Below are 10,890 nucleotides of genomic sequence, written 5' to 3' on the forward strand. Positions count from 1 at the left end.
CTGAAAGAATGTAGCCAATTGAATTATATAAATGTTTATAGTTTTTGTGTGCTTATAAAAAAATTTGACTTCAAAAAGTCAAAAGGTAATTAACAAAGTCATTTAATCAACTAATTGATTGACTCTAAAACTAAGGTTGCATTTGAGGCATAAAATATAATTTTCTTAATATAAAAAGTTTTCAAATTAATAAAAATGAAACAGCCAAGGAAAATATACAAGAAGACATAGTTTAAAAAATACGAAGACAAAGATAAGGGAAAGAAACAAATTTTCCAAAGCAAATGAAAAAATGTGCAACCTCTTCTCACTATAAAGAACAAAAATAAAAACATTTAAATATATTTTTATACTTTGGACTAAGTTAAATTTGTTTTTCCATTTGAAAGTGGTCATTTATTAACTGACCAGATTACAAAAATAATCATGGTAGATACCTTAGTTCATCCTTCTAATAAGCCTGTTGATCTGGTCTTCCCTGTTGCAGCATCTCCACCTTCTACAAAATGAATGGTCTTTTTCTTCATTCCGCCATGTGGAGAAGATAATTTGAAGGCCATAAAAAGTTGTTCGCTTCTTTGAAACGTTTTCCAACAGTATAGATCTCGTGAATCAGATCCTCCATGCAGATGATGCCATATTTACCAAGAGATCGGGCAATCAATGTGTTATCTGCCTGGGCAATTCATTTCTTGTTGATCTTGCCATAACCACACTTGTAGATCAATTCATTCACTGACTTCAGGTTTGGGTCCCCCCATGCTATATATGGTTCCACAATCCTTAGCATGTTAACTGAAGCCCTGTTGAACTTAACAAAGGTGTCATTGAAGATCTGGCGAAGGCAAAGAAGCTGCAACACCTTTCGAACCTTTGGGCTCACACCATTGATAGCTCTGATCCTGATGACAAATGCCAACTTGGGTTGTGCAGGCATGTAGAAGTTGACAGCTTTTCTCGCCATCCTTGCTACTCGAATCTCACTTCTGTACATCTGCCTGTATTCCTTGTGGTAATGCTTAGCTTTTTCATAGATAAGCTTCCTCCTTGCCTTTCGAAGCATCTTATGGGCAAACTTTTTTCTCGGATGCTTGATCTTCAACTGCGAAATTCCTTCGCTTTTTCTCAAGGGTTTCTGGCACAGCAGGAACCTTATTGTTCTTCTCTTCTGCACCCTCCATGGTTCCAGCCAGAAAAGAGGACCTAAGTCAAGTTTTTTAAAGCATGCAGGTAAAAAAAAAAAAAAAAAAAAGGAACACCAAAAAACAAAACAAAAAAAGCATGCAGGTAAACACATAAATTGGTGTAACTTTTCAAGAGTTAGTTCAAATTGGTATGTGAAAAATATCTAAAATGCATACTTCCTCTGGCTCAATGCTCCCACTGTATCGTAAGAATTTACGATAAACAGGTACACAGAATGTTTGCTGAGGGACTGCTTTTAATAGAGAAATGTGGGAATTTTTATCGGAGTTAAATATGGAATGAAAAGTGCCAAATAACCCAAAAGAACAAAATTTAGATAAAATTTTGTTTGACATGACTGATGAATGCCAACTTTCTTTTGTTTTCCTAAATTTGGCATTGGTAAATAATAGAAAGGAAAGGAATTTTCTGATTTATATAAGCCCTTGATATAAGTGAAAAACAATATGAGTATTACTACTTATAGAAAAAAAGAGACCTTGGGGCCCCTGGGTAGCTCAGTGATTGAGTGTCTGCCTTTGGTTCAGGTCTTGATCCCAGGTCCTGGGATTGAGTGTCACATTGGGCTCCCCACAGCAAACCCGCTTCTCCCTCTGCCTATGTCTCTGCCTCTCTCTCTGTGTTTCTCACGAATAAATAAATAACATCTTTAAAAAAAAAAGAAAGAAAAGAAAAGAGACCTTAGCTTCAGAAAATACATTTTCATTTCTTTCTAGGCATGTATGAAAATGGAGCTGCTGTGGGAATGGGGCATCTTTTTGCATTACAATGGATGAAAAAAACACATTTGTAGCAGAATGATATATATTTACTTTGATTTTGTTACAGTGAGAAAGGGCAAGAATGGGTATAAAGTTCCATTCATCATATATTTACGACAAAGACATTAATCAAGATAACACCATGTCTGTCGTGAAAGCTGTGGATCAGGAAACATAAGGAAACAGTTTCAGAGGAGTACATAATTTGGGGGGATACTCTGAATTCTGAATCAAAATACCCCGTGTCCAATGCACCTCGTATATTTCCAACCCAACATCTCCATTTGTGTTTCCCAGAACTACAGTTAAAATGAAATATTAGCTCATGTTGGGTGATGTTTAAGAGCACCCCATGAAATAGCCTGGCAGCTGTGGGCTTTCTAGAATAGTGTGGGGCATCATAACATCTGCCCTTAGGGATAAAGTCACCTCGAGCCTCTGCAGATTGCTTTTTGGCAACCTAGAAAATGATGGTTTTACTTACCAAATGGCATCCATTTGAGGTTCTTACAGGTCAAGACCAAGATCCATTGTTCATGTGAACTACTAGACTTGGTAACAAAACAACATTCAATGCCAAAGTATCAGGAAGACGTTTACATGTACATGTCTGTATTTATAGCTTATTATCAGTTCTAAACTAGAAAAGATGTTCTTTATATAATGAAAATGTTATAGACTATACACTTTCATGAGTTCATCGCCACCATTAGCCTTTTGTCATTAGTTGCGTTGTTGGTACATTATTTTCAATGACTCAGAGAAACTGAGAGAGCTTCTCAAAGAAGTAAAAAGAGACAGCTGTCTCTTTTCCTTTTGCCCCGTGCCTGCTACTTAGCTGCTATCCACGAACATGCCACTATTCTACAACTATAATTTCTACTACAGCTACAATTTCTAAAACCAGAATTTAAAACTGCGTGAGCATGGTATCTCTGTTTTAGCATCACAATTGATGAACTGCTTGATAAAAGGTGCTGGATTGGGCTGCTTATTCAATCATCTGCCATAAATATCTATTTTAATTGGTTTAAAAAAATTTAGTGTGAAAGTAGTTACTTGTACTGACAGTTCAAGGCTTCATTTTATACACTGCATTGTTAGTGCATTAGAAAAATATCCAAGAGTCCTTAAAAGGTATTTTTTTTTTTTATCTTGCTCACACTAATGGTTGAATATGTTTGTCACATTGTGATTCAGTTTCTAGTAGTCGAGAAAGGGGCTTTTGCATTAACTGACCTGCGTTTGACTTGTGCCTCTACAACTAACTAGCCATGTAATTTTGGGCTTAACCTCTTTGATTTAAATAGGAGGAACTCTTCTAATTGAAAGTTTCAGAAACCTGACTTTAATTAGCTTAAAAGGAAAAAACATGTTGGTGACATAATGAGAATACAAAAAGGCATCAGGGAAGCTAAATGGGGGAATGATTGGATCCAAAGCTTCACCCTGTCCATATCTCTCTTTCCTTTCTTTTTGTCAAACTCTCTTTCAGTATAGTTAGGCCTTTTCTATGCAGAAAAAATACACTATGAATCATATCTGATGTACATAGAATTTTAAACCAGAAATGCAGAGAAAAAATTATTCTTGACCAACGTAAGCCAGAAAAACCCACCAGAATGACTCTGTCCAGCTGGAGAAAATGCTCATCCATGAAAAAAACTGCAAGATGATGGGAATGCTATAACTCAACCCCAAATGCTCCTGTGGCTAGTGACGTATCCTCTTTCTCTAAAAAAAAGGTACTGACAGAAATGCTGGATTGAGGCAATTCCCAGTTTTATTTTCCCTCAGCTTCCTCATCTGTAAATTGGGGCTAATGGTACTTATTCTAGAGTATCTGTCAGATGTCAATGGCATAATAAATGTGATCCTTAGCACAGATCTTGGCCATGAAATAGTCAATAGGTATTCATGTTAAAAGAGGCATGTGAAATAATTTTCAGTGGTGTGATCAGTCCTTTTATTACAGGAGATAAGACATACTTACATCATTTGAATCCCATCATAAGACATACATCTTTCTAAGCCTTAACTTTTTTGATTAGCTAAGCATTCTCACCCACTTTTGTGGCATTGCTGAAATTTATTCATCTTCATCTTCAGTAATCATGAATTATTTCATTGTGTTCCTGGTGACACGTCCTCATCTTCAGTAATCATGAATTATTTCATTGTGTTCCTGGTGACATTGTGTCCTGTTTTCATCTCAATGGTTTATTTAATAATATTTATTGAACCCCTTAAAATCTTTGAAGCATTGTATGTTTTAAAAAATGCAGATAGTGCACCAAAAAGAAATCTAACATTTTAACATGAAATATGAAACAAAAAAGGATGCATTTTTAATGAAGACAGAAAATATCAAATTGACAAATCATTCATAGGAGACAATAACAATGATTTACTTATTATTAATTAATCTTATCTATTATATATACTCCTATAAATTTTTTAAAAAAGATTTTACTTATTTATTTGAGAGAGAGACAGAGATAGCAACACAAATAATGAGAGAGAGCAGAAGCGAGGAGGAGAAGGAGAAGCAGACTCCCCAATGAGCCGGGATCCCGATGTGGAACTCAATCCCTGAGATCATGACCTGAGCCCAAGGTAGATGCCTAACTGACTGAGCCCCCCAGGTGCTCTGACACTTCTATAGTTTTTGGCAACAAATACTTAACCATTTGTTACTGCACACGAGGAAATAATAATAGTCATAATTACAATAATGGTATAAAAAGAAAGTCACTCTTTAGTGAGCATGTCCTGTATTTCAGAGGCCATGTTAAGTGCTTTACACATAGTTCTCTGTTTTCTCTTCTCTCAAGTTCTATGGATTTAGGTATTATTATTTCTTCATTTTAATATTGAGTAAATTGAGGCCCAGAAAGATTGAGTAACTTGTCAAAGTTATACAAGCTAGTTAATATATTTGACCACAGCTCTATCTGAGTCTAAAGCCTATGCCACTACTGTAAAGAACTGAGCAAGGGCTTCTAGCTGAAAACACCAGGGCTTGTACATCTTCACGTTGCTCCTAAGATGCTCCTTGTAACCCATTTTGACTACCTCTCAATTCAAACCAGTAGGCTCCAGGGAAGGTAATTAAGAGTTATGACTACAAGGGACTTCCTGCTAGGTCACCAGCTGGATTTCCACGTACTAACAAAGATAATGTGACATGTAAATACACAACTTAATTAGGCAAAAATGGGTGTTTAAGTTTGGAGCAAAGGGCCCAATTTGTTGTGAATATGCACAATGACAACAAATTACCGATGTGGAATGTGCTGACACTACTATTTCCCACCGTATCGGACATGTGCCATTGCTTATAAAATCTTCTGTTCTTAGTTTTTACATTTTTTAAAACTGCCATTGCTGCTCAAAGGAAAGAGAAGTTAACACTGAGGTAATGCATGCATGCCATGGTCCCTCTGCTTATAAAATTTCTGTCCATTCTACTTGTAATCTTCCTTGACTCTCACTTGTCTTTTTTGTCCTACCACCAGTCCCTCACCCTACTAAAGTGATGTTAAGTGTGGGATCAGCATTTCCCAACATGTTTTACAGAACCAAAGCTCTATAGGACAAAATTGGCAGTGTAGGAGAGCCATAGTTAGCAAGTTTTGGAAGGACTCGGAGATGTTCAGAGATATTTTGAAAATTTTCTCAAGGATACTGATACACAAATAAATATATCCAAAAATATGGTACAAAATTCAGTGTTTCCTAGATATAGTTGGCCCTGAAATGGTACCTCTTAGAACATCTGTCTAAACCAGTGGTCCATTGCACTCTGGAGGAAACACTGATCAGGAACACTTCAGTATGCTTGGCTTGCCTCTGTTTCTGACTCTTATCCATGTTCCATTTTCTTGTTCTGTCAATAGACTTAGCTGTCTGCAATTAATATGCATCATGCCCTATACAGCTAACATGTATTACATACTTAACTATGTGAGAGATTCTCAGCTCAGAACTTTTACTTGATTTAACTCAAAGCAATCTTTTGAAGTATTATTGTTAAACCCATTTTACAGATCTAGAAATTGTCAATTTGAGAGACTAGAAGTGTCCAAGGTCACTTAGTGATTTAATTAAGAGTAGAGCAAAGATAGGCTCTCAGGCTATCAGATTCCAATGTCAGAGTTCAAGCTCCTTATCAAAGTATGCAACTTACTTTCTATTCTGATACTGAGCCACCCATCTTTCTTATCTCATTCCTGTCATTAGTCATCCGGTAATAGAATAACTTATAGACATTATTTACTATGTTCCTAATGTATAGTTCTACTGTAATGTAAGTGAATGTATGTATGCTTTAATTCTTAGTGAAGATTTCTTAATTATCTGGATCATTAATCTCCTTAAAAATATTTTAAATTCTATTTTATAATAAAGTCAATAGAAAACTCTACAAACTATACATATATGCAAGGGTGCACAAATTCTTGGTCTATGTGTGAGGATAAAGGTAGCAAAAACGTGTGAACAAAAATATTAAGATGGCCTTTTTTGATCTCACCAGATTTAGTCAGTTTAGGAAACAAATGCAGTGATCACCGTTTAATGCAAGTTTTCCATAAAGTGGATTGCAGAATTTCTAGCCTACATATTCTCCATGTTGGCTTAGGTAGGTCTTTTCCTATAATGATTAATATTATGTACCAGGAAAAGCTTGAGAAATTTAAATCTTGGGCACTTTTTTCATATGAAGCAGAGAAACTTCAAACATCCTCTCTGGCATTGCTGAATATCCATGGAAAAACAAATAAACAAACAAGGTATTTGAATACAATTAAAAGAAATTATGAAAAAAGGCATTATGTATCCTAGTCTGTCAAGGGCTGTTTTTTTAGGACACAAAATAGATTTATTTCATTGTAATGCTGTCTTTCTTTCTCTGAAAAACTTAGGAGTTGAAAACTAGTGAGGTGTTTAGAATAAGATCACCATTACAACAAAAGATGCTTTCTTAGGAAAGGTTATTTCCCACCAATTAAGCACAAAACATGGTTTTGGTATTTCTTTTTTTTTTTTTTTTTGGTTTTGGTATTTCTTACTAAAAATGGTAAATTTAAACTCCATGACTGCAAGGAATTTTTTTGTGTGTTTGTTTGTTTCAGGCACTTAACATGGTGCTATCCTATGATGACCTCTCAATAATGTTTGCTGAAGTTGAATGTTCAAGAACAACATAGTAGATTAAAATAAAATATATAAGTTGTAAGAAAAGAAAAACTCTTAGTTGCAAAAACTCTTAGTTGCAAAATTATTTGTCCAGTCATACTCAGGAGTTCTGATGAAGAAGGCTTCCTTAGTGCAGTGCCTCTCAAAATTGATCCCCAGGCCAGCAGCACCAGCAGCAACTGGAAATGCAAATTCTTGGGCCCCTCTTCAGACCTACTGAGTCTGAAACTCCACGGGTGGCAAGTAATTTGCACATAACAAATAGATTCTGATGCACAAAAGTTTGAGAACCATTGACTACTTAGATCATAAACAACCACATTCCCAGGGAACTCATGCTTCTGGCAACAAGTGTGCAAATCTAAATCAACCCTAGAGAATGTCACTTGTCATCAACTGAAGAGGCCTTTGATTGTCCTTTGGATGTGTCAGTGAAAGCAATTATGTGGTACAACATTTGGCCTGGAAGTCTTATTATTTAAGACTATGCTCTGGATAAGGACAAAAGTCACAGAGTTTGATTGATCTACTCCTAAAAAGAACTTAGTCAAAAAGATATATCTCTCTGTATCTTTGAAGAAAGATTCCCAGAGATATTTAATGTTACTGCGATCCCTAAACCTGGTAAATGATCTCTAAACCTGATTTGATATTGTTAAAATTTTTCACCATATCTACTTTAGTATTCTTATCCATTCACTAATTTAAGTAGTTAATCAACAAGTAAAGTAGTGAGGGCTTACTATGTGCCATTGATAGTGCTAGGTGCTGAGATTACAACTGTAAGACAAAAAGCAGACATGATCTCTGTCACCATAGAGCTAATTATCTAGTGGATGAAACCAATGCCAGTTAAATAATCAAATAAAAACATGTAAAATCTCAACCATGGCTACAAATTACAGATGCTCTGTACCATAAGAACATGTAATAGTTGGACTTTTCATTCAAATGTCAAGAAATACTTTTTGAGATCTGAAGGATGAAGCTTTTCTTGACTTTTATATTCATTATCAATTTCTCCTTTCCTGGACTCATAATATATTTGAGCTATATAATACATCACTATTCAGGGGCACCTTGGTGGCTCAGTGGTTGACCGTCTGCCTTTGGCTTAGGGCATGATCTTGGGTCTGGGGATCAAGTTCCACATAAGGCTCACTGCAGGGAACCTGCTTCTTCCTCTGCCCATGTTTTTGCCTCTCTCTCTGTGTTTCTCATGAATAAATAAATAAAATCTTTTAAAAAATGCAGCACTATTCATTGACTTTCTATAGTTGAGTTGTAAGTTACCTAGAACAGTCTTTTCAGTTTCATTCTTCCCATGTATTCTTAATCTGCCATGATACCTGGTATATCATACTGACAGGTCAAAGTCTCAGTGGAAATGAGATGCACTCATTTGGTATAATTTAGGAAAATATAATGAAAGGATCCATTATAAATGCTTGTGTAGTGTTCCAGAGCTAAAAAGAACTGGGAACTGTTACCACCCCTAAATTTGAAGGGGAAGGGGAAAGAGTGGTCATTGGAACCCAGATGCAGGGGATACGACTCTAAGATGGAAGCCTAACAGATGATCTAGGCAATGGGTAGAAACACAGCCAATGCCAACTTGTGACCCAATAGGTAGTGAGTTTGGCAAGATATCCCCAACTTTACTTCTTACTCCCTTCCTAGTTTCTAAGATTTTTTTTTTTTTTAATTCATGAGAGACACAGAGAAAGAGGTAGAGACACAGGCAGAGGAGAAGCAGACTCCCTGCAGGGAGCCCCATGTGAGACTCGATCCTAGGACCCTGGGACCATGACCCTTCCTACTTTCAAATTTCCTACCCATGCTTTCCATTGACCATCCCAAATGAAAGCTACAAGATAAGCGAATCCGGTTGAGAAGGTAAAAATCCATTTTCAGAAACACAGCATAGGATGGAGAAGGGTGGAGAGTGAATCTAGAGGGGCAAGTGGAGAATATCCAGCATAATCAATAGAAGATTGTTGGTTTAAAAAAAATTCAATGATTATCTTGTGATTTGTAAAGATTTTAACTCTAATCTAAAGTCAAGTTAACTTCTCTGAAGAAAATTCTTAGGTCTAGACTGATGATTTTATGCAGCTGGAAAGTCTGGAAATTATTACTTCTTTACATCTTTTCCAACTACATAGCACTTTACAGTTTTTGGGATTCAGATTTTTACCAAGTAACTAGCTAGCAAGACTTTGTAGTTCAATGATAAGGGAGAGGGGAGAGGCTTTTCTCAATACTTATATAGGAAATTAGTAAGAGGATCTATCCATTGCCACAAGCATCCTAGTGCATGATAAAACAATGCTACTGTAATTTTTAAATTTATTAAACTCTGTGTAATAATAGAGTACAAATAATATTACCTATAACCATGCAATAATCTTCTTTGGAAAAGGAAATTTTGTTTCTATTAGGTGGAACACAGGAACTTCAAAAGAAGCATAATTTTCACAATTCAAGCAATGAATTAAATGTTATGAAAAGGTAAAATGCTTTTATGAGCTAATTTATCATAGTACTTTCATCCAGAGTAGATATTTAATTTTATTTGCCTAAGTTTTTTGATATCACAGCTTAACTAACTCTGTCTATTCAAAAAAAAGATGTTTTAAAATTTGAGTTAGATTTCCACTCAACACATAGAGGCACCTAATGTCTACTGAGCATCACTTATGTACTAGACGCCATGTAAAGTATATGAGAAATTTGGGGAAAAGTGTCCTGAGGCAATACCAGAAGTTTACTGGAATTTTTTCCTTTGACGAATACTATGGTGGGACGCCTAGGTGGCTCAGCAGTTGAGCGTCTACCTTCGGCTCAGGGTGTGATCCTGGGTTGGGGGATTGAGTCCCACATCGGGCTCCCTGCAAGAAGCTGGGTTCTCTCTCTGCCTATGTCTCTGCCTGTCTGTATCTTTCATGAATAAATACATAAAATCTTAAAAAAAAAAAAAAGAATAGGATGGTTATACAGATATCTAGAATACAGGAAATATGAGCTATGAGGCTTTAAAAAGGTAAAGACTAATGAGTCTTGTTTTATACATTCTCGATTAATAATGTTTTTTAACAGTTGTTTTTCAGTTTAAAGATGTTTTCATGTTTATTATCTCATTTGTATTCATAAAGGTGATTTCATTCTGTTATTATTATTATTATTATTATTCTCACTTGTAGATGAAGAAAGTAAAGCTCAGATCAGAGAGGTAATAAGAGGTTGAATCCAGGTTGTTTGTTTGTTTGTTTTTATGTATTCACTTATCCTAATTCATCATGTCTCTTCTTAAAGGGGGAAAAAAAAAAAAAGTAGCCTGGATCTCTCTGTGAGGATGAGAAAACAAGACAGTGTAATAAACAGGATGAATTCACCCAAGTCTGAGCCTCCTTACCTCAGTGGTAAAGGCCTGTATGCTAGGTTTTCTAAAATATGGGCCAGTTTCTCTCTCCTATCTGGAGCAAGAAACACTCTCCTCCATCACCTTGCACAAAATGGGAGCGTTAACCATGTGTCAGAACAAATTTCAACAGTGGTAATTACATTTTTGTTTCTGTGGATCCATTAAATTGCTGCAGTGTTCCCAACCAAGATAGCAGCTCATCTATGGCAAAAGAAGCGACCTCCAGCTTTGTATGTGTCTGAGTCTGTTACTCATAAACGTGCTTGGGGCGCCCTTCCAGGTGGCAAAGCATTTTGTAAG

General features: G+C 35.9%; 1 pseudogene; it reads right to left on the bottom strand.

Moving 5' to 3' along the window:
* Window positions 1–438: 438 nt before the first annotated feature.
* Window positions 439–1,181, bottom strand: LOC490819 (annotated as a pseudogene).
* Between the last annotated feature and the right edge of the window lie 9,709 nt (window positions 1,182–10,890).

This window comes from Canis lupus, chromosome 8, assembly GCF_011100685.1.
Source record: "Canis lupus familiaris isolate Mischka breed German Shepherd chromosome 8, alternate assembly UU_Cfam_GSD_1.0, whole genome shotgun sequence".
NCBI lineage: Eukaryota > Metazoa > Chordata > Mammalia > Carnivora > Canidae > Canis > Canis lupus.